We start from the raw sequence: 14,608 nt of genomic DNA on the forward strand, positions 1-14,608 counted from the left end.
GTTTTTTTATTTGATGTTTCGTGTTTCGCTTTTATTTCTTTTTTTTTTTTTTGCGTAATTACTTTCGATTTCATTTATCAAATTATGATCAGGCGATGTTAGTCTTTGTGTGAATACAACTATGTTTTTACTGTTTAGTCATTTTTATAAACGGCTAGTAATGTACGACTTTAAAATAAGCGTCTATAATATTGACGTGTTGTCTGTGAACATGATGCGATGATGATTGCCAGCAAAATTCAAAACTGTGATTGCTTAATGTCTAAACATCTGGTTATCTAAGTTACGATGTTAAAATGCAAAATTATCCAATTCTATCAATTAATGTTGGCAAATTTTGTAAATAAACTTAATAAAAAAAATGATTTATTAATTTATATATTGCGGACTATTATCCTCATCTTTTTTTTTTTTTTATTGTGTCACGATGTTTCGGCCAATTATTCCTCTAGCCTCCGTAGAGCGGTAACTGCTGAGGATGCAGTTAGGAGATTCGAAGTTCCTATCTTGTCACAATTACCACCTGATGAAGGCCAGAGGAATAGTTGGCCGAAACGTCGTGAAACTAAAAGTAGATGAGGATAATAGCCCACAATAAATAAAATTAATAAATAATACTCATCTCAATAATGAATTCCAATTAATTAAATAATATATATACCATTCGGTACGGACCCGACTATGGAAGATCAGATAATAAATAAACGTGGATTTATAAGACCAAAAAATCCAACTTTGATCGCCCTTTGGGGCGCAGTGGATAGAGACGCTGAATCTCTACGTTTCCAGGTAAGTATTGTCTGAAGATAAGCGGTTTCAATCCTACCGAAAGTCGGTCATAGTCTTAGTTGGCCAAAACGTGGCAGTAATTGCTGAGGATGCAGTTAGGAGATTCGGAGTTTCTATCCTGCCGCGGTATCACCTGACGAAGGGTGAAACAACTAAAAAAAAAAAAAAAAGATGCGGATAATAGTCCGCATTAAATAATCGCTGGTCCTCCCTCGCCAATATTTCACGAAAAACACCCGTCTAGCTGAATCCACTGTGAAAAATTTCCCCCACTCTATATCTGTGCCTAAATCAAAACGCGGATTTCATGAACAAAGCTTCTTTCTTAGAACTGCACGCCTGTGGAACTCTGTTCCGTCTGCCTGCTTCCCTCCGGACTACAACTTGGATGTCTTCAAGTCTAATGTGAACAAATTCCTAATGAACCTCCCCCTTAAGTAAACACTTCATCAAATCTCCTCACTAACGTAATGTACTTGCAATAACCCTTATCCCTGAGTGGCTTCCGGGCCTTGATAAGTGGTGATCACTGTGTAAAAAAAAAAAAATTATATATCATACTCGTCTCATTAATGAAGTCCAATTAAATAATATATAAAAAATGATTATTAGTATTTATTTTTTATTCTAAAGAAAAAGACACATCGATTGAAAAAGTTCAAATTAATAAATTATCAATACATTTTGTCATTCTAAAAAAATTATTATTGGAATTATTTTAATTTGCAAAAGAAAATACATCGAAAAAATCCAAAATCAGCGAATGATCAATAAAATTTGTCATTATAAAAATTGTATTTATGTACATTCGACATGATTTATGTATAATATTTAATCTTAATGAAATTAAACATTTTTCTTATTAATATTATTAAAATAAAACAATAATCGTTTTTATGACAAAATTTATTGATAATTTGCTGATTTGGGATTTTTATTTTGAAATGTTTTTTTTTTCTTTTGCAAATTAACATTAATCCTAATAATCGCATTTTTATTACGACAACATTTTTTGATAATTTACTGATTTTAGATTTTTTTTTTTTTACGATTTAAAATTTTTCTTCTAATGTTGTATATACAATTAAGTTTATTTCTTCTGTCAAAAAATTATAATCAATATAATAATCGTTTTTTACAATGAGAAAATTTATAAATATTTAAAATCTTAAAAATGCAACAAAATGTCAATTACATTTTTATTAGTGCATAAGGCTCATCTGATTGAGTTGAAATAAAATATTATTTTTTTTAATTTCTAGTATCTTCTTTTTTAGTGGTTAATATTGATTAATAGTTTTTGGCAAAATAATTTTCCGGTTAAACATTTTGTTGAAATTTTTTAAATAAATCTGTAGTGTCGTTTTCTTTAGGGCGACAAATGTATCGTTCCGCTCTGTATATATGCTAAATAATGAGACCTGTTGGGTCATAAACTGAGCTCGGGTTAAATTGTTTAAATCAGAAAGAAAGTGAGTTTGCAAAGCCAGTTAAATTTATATAAAAGAAAAAAATGCTAAAACTATTCGCTTTCTCCTATACGAGTGGAAAATCATTTATTGTTTGTTATTTGGCCACATTGTCAACCAGCGTGGTGAGGTTTGGTGTGTGATAGTATTGCTTTGCGCGTAGACCTGGGTTTATTAGACTTGGAAGAGACGTCAATAACATTGACACGCATGTATTGATCCAACTCAATTTGAGGGTGGGCGCAACGTCTCTACAAAATAAGACTTCAGTGACTAAACGTTGCTTTATCGATGACCTACTGATTTAGTTCCAATGAGCGCATGTTGCGAACGATCGATTTTTTCAAGGGAAACAATCGTGTCCCGGTATTGCAGCTGAATCTTATTGGCGTGTTGACTCTTATTGGCATCTGTTAATTACTATTGAGAAGAAGCACAACATATCAGTTGGGATATAAGAACACTTGGATTTCCTCCCTTGGCAGCTGGCGTACACACACATATATATATATATATATATATATATATATATATATATATATATATATATATATATATATATCGCTGGAGGCAATTCAAAACTAAATATGCACAATCTCTGTATAAATTATACAAGTCTTTTCTCATCTATAGAACAAGAAATATGCGGCATAATCACGTTGACACGCCGATTCTCGTTAGACCATTGAAGTTAAACAACGTCGAGCTGTAACGTTGTCTGGGAACAAACACATTGTAGCCTAAGTCGCAAATAAGGCAAAGAATAGAAAAAACCTTCAACTTGCTATTTTTTGTTCATCGATATTTTTCCTTATTCCCACGTTACCGCTGTGATGTCCCTCACGTGATCGTCTTCTTGAGCGTACTCTCGAACGTCATCCACGTCTCTAATGTGGCATTCTCCTCAAACGCTCTCTCTCTTCTTTTTATAGTCTTATTTTTCCTTATTGTGTTGGGACCTAATTAACATATGTTGCTTTGTCATTATCTAAATTATATTTATATACAACGTTTATTGTTAGAAGTAGTTGGTTGGTTGGTTGGTTGGTTTTGTTTTACGACATATCAACCCTTTTCAGGTTATTTAATGCCGAATCCAGTTATTTTGAAGAAAAAAATTTTTTAATATAATATTTTTTTTTCAAGTCGGTTTCTATTTAACCCATAATTTAGACCCTAACAGATACTACCACTCCGGATCAGAGTCGACCTGGGAGCAATGGTAATTAAAGGGTTGCTCCACACTTCCCAAGACCCGCAAACTGGGGCCTCACTATCGGATATAATTTAAGGTCATATCCAGGACCATGTTAGAAGTAGGAACTATAGGTAAAGTTTCATATACCTATAAATTAAGTAATATTAATTTAGAAAGCATTATTCTGAATAATAGCATTATTAGTGAAAAAGTAGGACTAGAATTAGAAAAAAAAACTTCCATTTATGTATTGGATACCTAAAATGCACAAAAATCCAGTTAGCGCTAGGTTTATTGTAGCTTCAAAGACGTGCATGACTAAACCTTTAAGTAAAGTTATATGTAAAATATTTAAATTAATTATAAATCAAATAATTTCCACCAGAAAATAAAATTCTATAGTAATATAAATCTATTTTGGGTGGTAAATAATTCACATCCAGTAAAAGAAAAATTAGATAACATAAATTCTAGAATAAAAACAAAATCTATAGCGACTTATGATTTTAGTACGTTATATACTAAAATTCAACACGAAAAACTTATAAAAGAATTAAATGATACTATAGATTTAGCTTTTGAAGGTGGTAAAGGTAAATATATAGACTTTTCAAACTTTAAATCTTTCTGGTGTAAAAAATAAAAAACAGCAAAATTAGTGTTTCCAAAGGTATTTTAAAAATACTTATAGGTCTTCTTATTAAAGAAAGTCATGTTCAAATAGGAAACAAAATATTACTCTAAACTATAGGCATTCCAATGGGATTAGATCCTGCACCATTTTGGGCAAATCTTTATTTACCTAGACTCGAGTATATATATATATATATATATATATATGTTTAAAGAAAAAATAGAAAAAACCAAATGAAATTATTAAAAAATCAACGTTTCGTCCTTGTTTCAGAGGACATCTTCAGGATAATTGAAATAAAAATGTGATAAAAGAAAAAGTCATAGATCGTGCGAAAAAAGACAGTTTTTTAAAATCCAACCCATGTCGGGAAAGGACGAATATGTGTGCGTATGGGAAGGTTGTTTGATGTCTATATATACACTTTTAAAATGTTTTGAATGTTTCAGGAAAATGAGTAGTTTCGCAGAAGAAAAAAAAATGTACATATTTATTTTCATGCATTTTTAAAAGTGTATATATAGACATCAAACAACCTTCCCATACGCACACATATTCGTCCTTTCCCGACATGGGTTGGATTTTAAAAAACTGTCTTTTTTCGCACGATCTATGACTTTTTCTTTTATCACATTTTTATTTCAATTATCCTGAAGATGTCCTCTGAAACAAGGACGAAACGTTGATTTTTTAATAATTTCATTCGGTTTTTTCTATTTTTTTCTTTAAACATAACGTCAACCACCGCTGGTTATATTTTTTCATTCCTTATACATATATATATATATATATGTGTGTGTGTGTGTGTGTGTGTGTGTGTGTGTGTGTGTGTGTGTGTGTGTGTGTGTGTGTGTGTGTGTGTGTGTGTGTGTGTGTGTGTACTAGCAAAAGTATCCGTCATTGATTGGGTTCAAAAACAGCCTACAGAAAATGGACTCTGATTTATGAAAGTATGATAGGTTATGAAAAGGAAGGGTTGTAAAGAGATAGCTTCGAATTTGGGGGCATCAAAACCAAAGCAAAATATGATGAAAGTAAAAATAAAATAGATAAACCCCATAATTTATTATACCATACCTGTTCACACTGAAACACTTATCATAATATTCTGTGGATCTATATTAAAAAACCTTGTTAAACTTTGTGACATAATTCCATTCTATGGAGGTCGGGTGCGAACGAACACCCCATTATTTTATTCTACCATATTTCTTCAAACTGAAACATAATTATCAAAGTATACTTACGCAGATAGATATGAAAAGTCTTTATTAAAGTGTGTGCCTATTTCTATTCTATGGAGGCCAGGCGCGAACGCAGACCCCGCCATTTTATTATACCATCCCTATTTAAGTTAAAAAATACTTATCAAAGTATTCTTATGTACATCTATACACAAAAATTTGTAAACTTTTTTTTTCATTTTTCATTTTTTTATTTCCATACTTAGTGGACCAGGTGCGAACGCAGACCCCACAATTTTAATGAACCACCGTTCTGCCAGATCAAACATACTAATTCATGTGTCTCGATACATCTTCTATCGTTATATGTAATCAGTTTTTTTTTTAAATAGTCAACCATATAGGAGCCTATTCGTGACCAGACACACACACACACACACACACACACAGACATTCAGCTTTATATTATAGATATACATATACTATTATAAAATATATATATATATATATATATATATATATATATATATATATATATATATATATATATATATATATATGCCATCACAAAGAAACTGATATATCCAGAACATATAATTATCATGGTTGTGGGAGACTATTTTTCAACCTTATATGTATAAAAGATAACGAGACATTTGGAGTAAAAAATTAAACATCTTATATATCCAAAGGAATTAGAATTAAATTGTGCACACAGAGGAACACAAGCTACATTTTTGAATTAAGGTATAAAAATTGAGGATGTATGTTTTGTTTATAAAATATTTGATAAAAAAAGCTCTTTCACCTGCTAAATATTTCGTATGTCGCACAAAGATAGTACCTGTCCTGTATTTATGTTTTATGGAACCATTATATCAGAGTTTCTGAGAATAGCTCGAATTATCTTAAAATTAATAGATTTTATACCACCAGTTTCTTGCTTAGTAATAAAGATGATTATGCAAGGTCGTGATAAAACTAACATATTTAAACAGTTAAATAAAGCAATGTTCGTTATCGTGATGCTTTTAAATCGTATAAAATTAACCGGAATATATTAATAAAGGAATGAAAAACAATATTAGTAATGTATAAAACGTATTACTTAAAAAATGTATATATATATATATATATATATATATATATATATATATATATATAGTAAGTTAGAAAATATATATATGGCAATTAAACTACACAGAATATTCCGCGTTTCATCTACACTAGGATTTATCAAGCTTATGCGAAGAGTTGTTGTAGTCTCGCGTTTTTATATATGCATATTCTATTGAATTTTAGTTAGCCAATCAGCTTCCTAGTTTCCACCGCTCCCTTCCTAATCAACTAATGGGCAGGTATATTAATTTATGTGATTAAATTAAATAGTGATATATATATATATATATATATATATATATATATATATATATATATATATATATATATAGGTTTTATATATTTTTTTTTAGAAATAAATAAGAATGTTAATATATAAAGTACTGATCATAGTATGGGTGATAAGTTGTATAACACTGGGGAACACTATTTTTTTAACTTTCTGTTCTGTTGCATTTGATTTTTTAACTGATTCTGCAGGATTTTTAGGCGCTTAGTTTTTCTCCATAAGCTCTAGTTTTCATGCAATTTGAGATAGATGAAATAGTCTAAATATGAACTTACGTAACCCAAATCTAAGCATTTTGAGATTATATACATAGATAGATTCTAATATTTTTATTTGCCTTCTTTTTTCCAGATCAAACATGGCTTCCTCATCGAGACATTACTGTAGAAACAAGCCTGATGCCTTCTGTTACATATGTGGTTGCTACACACTCCATCATCAGAGACGTAACATATCCTTGTTTGTGAAGTGAGCCTACTAGGCTTTTTTTGAAGTTCATCTTGGTGACCAAGACAAGCAATGGGCTCCTCATGTTGTGGGCCACAATTGTGAGGAAATGCTCCGAAGCTGGACCAAAGGAAAACGCAATGGTCTGCCTTTTGGAGTTCCAATGATTTGGCGAGAAACCACCAACCATGTAACTGATTGCTACTTCTGCATGGTAAACACAGCGAGTGTGGGCAAGAAAAACAGACATAAGATCGTATATCCGAACATTTCCTCAGCTATTAGGCCTGCTCCGCACTCTGAAGAAGTTCCTGTTCCAGTTTTCAAAGGTTTGCCTTCATTAAACGATAAAGACATTGGACATGACACGGACGAGGAAGACAGTTGTGACAATGAATTACCAGAAACTGAGTGGGAACAACCTGAGGAATGTTCTTCAGAGACTGAATCTCCTCCAGTCCCCAAGCCTCTTCACCAGACTGAACTGAATAACTTAGTTCGGGATTTAGGTCTTTCAAAGAAAGCAGCTGAGCTTTTGGCATCAACATTACAAGGCAAAAACCTTGTTGATCACACTGTTAAAGTATCATATTACAGAAAGCGTGACCAGCTTTTTGTGACATTCTTTTCAGAGGACAGACAGTTTGTTTACTGCCATGATATCCCAGGTCTTCTCAAAGAACTGGGTGTTGCTCACTATGATTCAACTGAATGGCGGCTCTTTTTAGACAGTTCTAAGCGCAGTCTCAAGTGAGTTCTTTTGCATAATGGCAATGTTTACGGGGCAGCGCCTGTCGGTCATTCAGTTCATCTGCGGGAAAACTATGATGACATCAGAATGGTCATGGACTTCTTAAAATATCGTGAGCACAACTGGATCATTTATGTAGACTTGAAAACGGTAAACTTCCTTCTTGGTCAACAGAAAGGTTTCACCAAGTTTCCATGTTACCTCTGCAGAAGGACTGGCCTGTTCGTGAAACCCTTGAAGCAGGCATACCAAATATCACACAGGACCCAATTGTTAACAGAGATAGGATCATCTTTCCTCTTCTGCACATCAAATTAGGTTTGATGAAACAATTTGTCAAGGCACTGGATACCGAAGGTGAATGTTTCCAACACATCATCACAGCTATACCAGGGTTGTCGTTTGAGAAGATCAATGCAGGTGTGTTTGATGGCCCACAGATTCGAACCCTCATTCGTGATGATCAGTTTGTTGCCAAGATGACGCGTGTTTTTCAGAGTGATAAGGTCTCAGACATTCTGTCTCCAACAGTAAGTGTTGGTAGTGTCCAGTCAAAGTTGAATACATATGCAGGGGCTGACACATACACATACATATACACATACAGAATGTCTGAGACCTCATCACTCTGAAAAACACATTTAGTATCAGTAGATGTAAAAATAACATTTCAACCTCTCATTTTAAAAAAAGCTTTTTACGAAAATATCTGAAGATAGCGAAACAAAGCTTGAAACGCGTTATAAAAATATTTTAAAATAAAAATATGATAAAAGGCTAAAAAACACACAATTGTTGATGGCTACACTCTTTATATATATATATATATATATATATATATATATATATATATATATATATATATATATATATATATATATATGTATATACACACAATTTACACATAACGAATGGTCGACTTTTGATCACCTGTATCTACCGCCCGCGTCCCTCTGTCGAACTGGCCTAGATCGCCACGATTTGCGTTTCGTTGGTGTAGGGAGGCTGGTCAAGATAGAACTGCTCTCCGATTGAAGTGACAGGATTTCTTGACTTTCACTTTTAGCTACCCCCTCCCCCTCTTTGCCATCCAACCCTTTCTTCGCTATCTTACTCCTTCTTTTTCCATCTTCTAAAAATACTTACTTTCCCTCTCAACACTCGTTGCATTCTATATTTTCAACTTTTAAAATAAGCATGATAGAAAACCTCGATCCAAATACTTATCTTTTCCCGCACCAACCTGTAGAGTTGGGTCAAGATTCTACACAGCGTAACCAGGAACTAAATAAAGTGCGTTAATTCTGACATCATCCTAAGTTTTCATCTGGCCGGAATTCATCATCGACCCGACATAACATTTCTTCTGACACGTAAAATAATTACACTTACGATTAAAATCGGATTCGTCGCCATTCCACGTTATTATTCGACTTACGAGGCGTTCTTCGTCCTTCTTTAATCATCGGCATTCTCCGGTAGGGGCGCCTCACGCAACAAGCTATCAACTTCATCATCATAAACAACCAGTGTTTAATTGATTTATAACGGCATGATCATTTGCTTCATGTGATCCTTACACAATCAATGCACACTCATGTACAATCTTTTAATCTGATTAGATTTTATTTTATGCGTACTGTCGTGATATAGAGGAACAAAAAACAGAAAAACGTCCTTCGAATGTTTGCCTATGCTGTCAGCCCCGTACTTTATATAAGATACCGCTGTATACATCATTATTACATGTGGACCCTAAGTTCTAAGCACCTCAGAACTCCCGATATGAAATCCTGAAAAAAATAAACATCACACCTGATCTGATCTGATTCTCAACCGTTTTATTGGAGAAAGCATCAACGTAACTAACCTATCCCATTGTTCTTACTACGCTGCACAGCAAAAGATGAAAGGTTGTTTCGACCACCAACATAGAACTCCTCAGATCACAAAACCAGGTCCACACCCTACTCTTACACAATCCAAAGTTACTTAATTACGGTACGTTCCTGTAAGTGACTGGAACTGTGTCACAGGACCTTGGTGGACGTTCGAGCCGAACCACCTTGGACTACATGTCGCATACCTTGTCGTTAACTAAAGGTTACTTGGTGGCCGCGACAAGGATACGACCCTGAGAGAATTGTCTGATACACTTGTAACCAACGGTGTGGACACCTAATATTACCCTTTGGGGGTGTTTCGTTATAGATCCAAAGTTACTTAATTACGGTACGTTCCTGTAATCTGATTCCATCTACGAAACCCATTCGGCTTCAAACGTAGACACCGAAGCAACTCAACACTTGATCTAATTCTGAACTCATTTGATGTGGAAAGTACATTCTCGGAAGGGCGGGAACTCCAACTAAATTTAACCATATCCTTCCCGATAATTTGTCTGTGATGTTAAGGGAGGGTGTCGTCTTCGGTACATCCGTCAGTTAGCATCAAAATTCATACCAGATCCGTTATGTAACTACAGTATTAGGTCCCTCTGATCCACAATATAACAAACACCCTTTGTCATCACCCATTTCGTCCACCTTTTTGTATGTCGACGAAATTCCCATGGCCCTCCCTCAAGTCGCTATCCACAACCAATTCTAATTTAGGTTTCACACTGACTAGACTTAGCATATTTTATTAGTTTTTTTAGAGCCGCTTTTATGCTATCAAAACTCGTGAGAAGACTTCGATATAAGCCCACGATTAGATTTTCCGTAAATTGATTTTTTTTTTCAACCAAATGCGACTATTTTTCTTTGTACCTGTCTGTTTTATTACTTTTGTGTTCAAATGTGCGTAAAATGAAACTAATTTTTATTTCTCGGTTTTTTAACGTGTGTAATCGGGTGTTATTTTTCATTTGTGCAAAAGTCTATTTGTATAGTATCTCTTTATCACCGGTATTTGCTTTTCTCCTTGTTTATTTGTATATCGAGCTGAAAATCCAAAGATTTTAACGAAACTCCCATCAAGCTTATGTCTTGATCGCCATTGGCCCGGACAAATAATATCTACAATTTAGACATAATGATAAATTATTCGAGGTAGAAATGCCAAAATTACTGGGGGGTCAAATTTAATTGTATTTGTTTAAACGTAGCGTTCTGTCTTTTTTATAATGTTGTTGCACGCAAATCATAATCCAAAGTGCTCGGTATAATGAATAGAGTAGGCGGTGATCCAAAAGTGCTTAACATCCTGGATAGAGTAGGTACGTTCAAAGGCCGCGTTGCCCGGGAAAGCTGATATCAAAACGTTTTTTAATACCATTTTACACAATCTTATATATTCAGTGTTGCCCGGGATAGGATATGGTATATAGTAATCAAACATTAATCAATATCCTAAGTAGAAGAGTTTTCTTCAAACACAACTTCATTTCTTCTATTTGTTTTTTTTTATGGTCACGGGCAACGCTGGATAACCCTACTAGTAATTCATAAAATAAAATTCAAGAATAAATTACTATTTATTATCGTCTTTCTCTTTTCTTTTTCTTTCTTTGTTTTTTCTTTCTCTCTCTCTCTCTCTCTCTATCTCTCTCTCTCTCTTTCTCTCTCTCTCTCTCAGTCACTCTTTTTCTATTCCTCTCGGTCTCTCATCTCAGCCGTTTGTCCCCGTGGCACATTCATCCATTTTTGCGACGACTATTTCGTTGAAATAGTTTTGTCACTCGTATTATTTGAAATCTTCTGACTACTGTTCTTATCTTGAATGTAATGTTCACATCTTTTCGGTCGCTCTAACCTCAGACCTTCTTCAGGTGTATCTTGTCGAAATCGAAAATGTTTCTATCGAACTCGGGAATTTGGATGGAATTTCGAACGAAACCCTTTCTTTACTTCACGGTGGGGGGGATAGCATGCCCTCGTTCCGTCATTCGCAATTGTAACTCTTGAGTTCGACAAGATACACCTGAAGAAGGTCGGAGGTTACATCAATCGAAACGTTGTGAAAATGACACCCAAGATGAGAACAGTAGTCCGAAGATTCCAAATAATACGAATAACCAATCCTTATCTCAAAAATTCAGAAATGTTTGCTCACTAAGCACCAAATCAAAAATGTTCTATACTCTTACTGTCGTGGGTGCATAACGTCATATATCCGTGTATCTTCTCTGAAACCCAGGTTTCGACAATGTTCGCCCTGCTGGTGCCTTGTTTTTTCTTTCTTTTTTTTTCGCTTGTTGATCAAGGACTACTCAGACGCCGGTTTGATTTTAAACAGTTTATTTCACATAGCAAAGGGAGATAAATCAAATGCTTGTGTACTAGAGAGAAAGGAAGGAGATTTTGAATAAATAAATTGAAGGCAGAGATACCAGTTACATATATCATCATTATATTCCTTGGAATTATAAGGATGAGTCTCCTTGCTGCTTCGGCTGCTTGAAGACTGGAAAGAAATTACCTGTCAAGAATTCGTTCTTAATAATCAGTCCGACAGGTGCGGGGCCAAGGCTGGCCCAGTATCTGTCGGATTGAGGTACACCGGCTGGGTTATTACCTATGAGGCTTAATTCTAACGTGTGGCAAGGTAGAGGCCTTGCCATGCGGCTTTCAGATGGGGCAAGTTTATAGCTTGTTCCCTGAGGCGCCCCTACGGGAGAATGCCGATGAGAATGCCCGGGCAATTTTTGCTAGGCCAGAGAGACCCCTCCTTTAGGGGTGCTGGCTGATTATCTCCACTTTCTAACCTTGTGTCGCATCTTGCTGAGGTAGGCAGCAAGTAAATACCTACCACTTACATATACTGACGGGCCGACTTTTAGCCACCTGTGCCCTTCGTATTCTGAATCTGTTCTCGTGAGTATCAACTGTCTGAGTGAGGTAGAACTAGTCTTCGATGGAAGTGACGTGATTTTTTGACTTCCGCTTTTAGGCCCCTCCTTTTAAGGCGCTGTGCCTCCGACACCTCCACGGTAAGTTATAGTAAAATATTTCTATGATTATGTTAGATTAACACTCTTTGAAACTTTTTTTTTTACTATAAATGTTTTTTTTTCATTGTAAGCTTTGAGTTTTTTCACTATGAGCTCGAAAACTTTGAGCTAAGCTCATTTTTTTCCGATAGCGTTACATCGACTCAATATTAATTTAGTAACACATGAAAAGGAAAAACAAATTAAACAGTGGGTCATTTATATAAATTCGATTAAATTGGTTTTACCCGGTTTGGAGCATGTGGTACACTAACACTCGATTGTCTATACGGGTTTTTTTTAATTTATTTGTGTGTGTATTGGGCTATAACATATATATATATATCATCATAGCATTTTTTTACAAGGTGGTCACCACTTATCAAGGCCCGGAAGCCACTCATGGATAAGGGTTATTGTAAGTACAGTACGTTAGTGTGGATATTTTAGAGTGTCTACTTAAGGGGGCGGTTCATCAGGAATTTGTTTACGTTGGACTTGAAGACATCCAAGTCGGTGGCGGAGCAAATAAATAAAACCTTTTCTTGGCCTTTTGGCCAAGATCAAGTGTAGTGTCTGTTCTTACTACATGCTGTACTTATATATATATATATTATTCCTTAATTGGAAATTTATTTTGAGATGAGCATTATATGTTAATTTTTATTTTTATTTCGGACTATTAGTCTCATCTTTATTCAGTTGTTGTTTTTTTTAATCTTTTTATTGGTTCACAACGTTTCGGCCAACTTCCTCCGGTCTTCGCCAGGTGGTAACCGCGACGGATAGGAACTTCGAATCTCCTAACTGCATTCTCAGCCATCACTGCCATCCGTAGTTGTTGTCGTCTCACCACATTTTTGACCAATTACCTCTGGCACGCTTTGGGTGGGATTGAAACCGCTATCTTCAGACAATGTTCATCTGGAACCGTAGAGATTCAACGTCTCTATCAATTGCGCCACGGACCCCGAAGGGCGATCAAGGTTGGATTCTTTGATCTTATAAATCCACATTTATTTATTATCTGATCTTCCATAGTCGGGTCCGTATATGGTATATATATCTACGGTTCCAGATGAACATTGTCTGAAGATAGCGGTTTCAATCCTACCCAAAGCGTGCCAGAGGTAATTGGTCAAAAATGTGGTGAGACGACAACAACTACGGATGGCAGTGATGGCTGAGAATGCAGTTAGGTGATTCGAAGTTCCTATCCGTCACGGTTACCACCTGACGAAGGCCGGAGGAAGTTGGCCGAAACGTTGTGAACCAATAAAAAGATTTAAAAAAACAACAACTGAATAAAGATGAGACTAATAGTCCGAAATAAAAATAAAAATTAACATGCTGTACTTATGTTTGTAACTTTGTGATATAAAGTGGGGGGGCGCTTTTCTGTATTAATTTAATGTAAAATGATCACCCACTTTACAACCAGCTAGTCTCAAAGCCATTTAAGTCATTCTCCAGATCATTCAATTGTTTTTGAAGGATTTCAGTTATTTTTTTAAGCATTCAAGTCATACTTAATGTCATTCAATTCATTGTTAAGTTCATTAAAGTCATTCTAATTCATTTAATTTTTTTTTATTTAAGTCATTTCAGCCCATTTTTCTGTCATTTTAGTTTATCTAAGAATTTCATGTCAATCCTACATTCACCCATTCATTCATTACACGAGAGCACGCGATTAATGGCTATCAACCTTGTTTTTCACAGCTGTGAAAACAATTGTTATGGACTAAGTAAATATCTTAAGGTTATAAAATAATATATATATATATAGAGAGAG

The 14,608-nt window shown here is 34.7% G+C and overlaps 1 pseudogene; it reads left to right on the plus strand.

Moving 5' to 3' along the window:
- The first annotated feature begins 13,350 nt into the window (after positions 1–13,350).
- LOC145246250 (U2 spliceosomal RNA) lies at positions 13,351–13,465 on the plus strand (annotated as a pseudogene).
- The last annotated feature ends 1,143 nt before the right edge of the window (positions 13,466–14,608 follow it).

This window comes from Euprymna scolopes, chromosome 23 (assembly GCF_053919585.1).
Source record: "Euprymna scolopes isolate OS-2025 chromosome 23, ASM5391958v1, whole genome shotgun sequence".
Classification (NCBI taxonomy): domain Eukaryota; kingdom Metazoa; phylum Mollusca; class Cephalopoda; order Sepiida; family Sepiolidae; genus Euprymna; species Euprymna scolopes.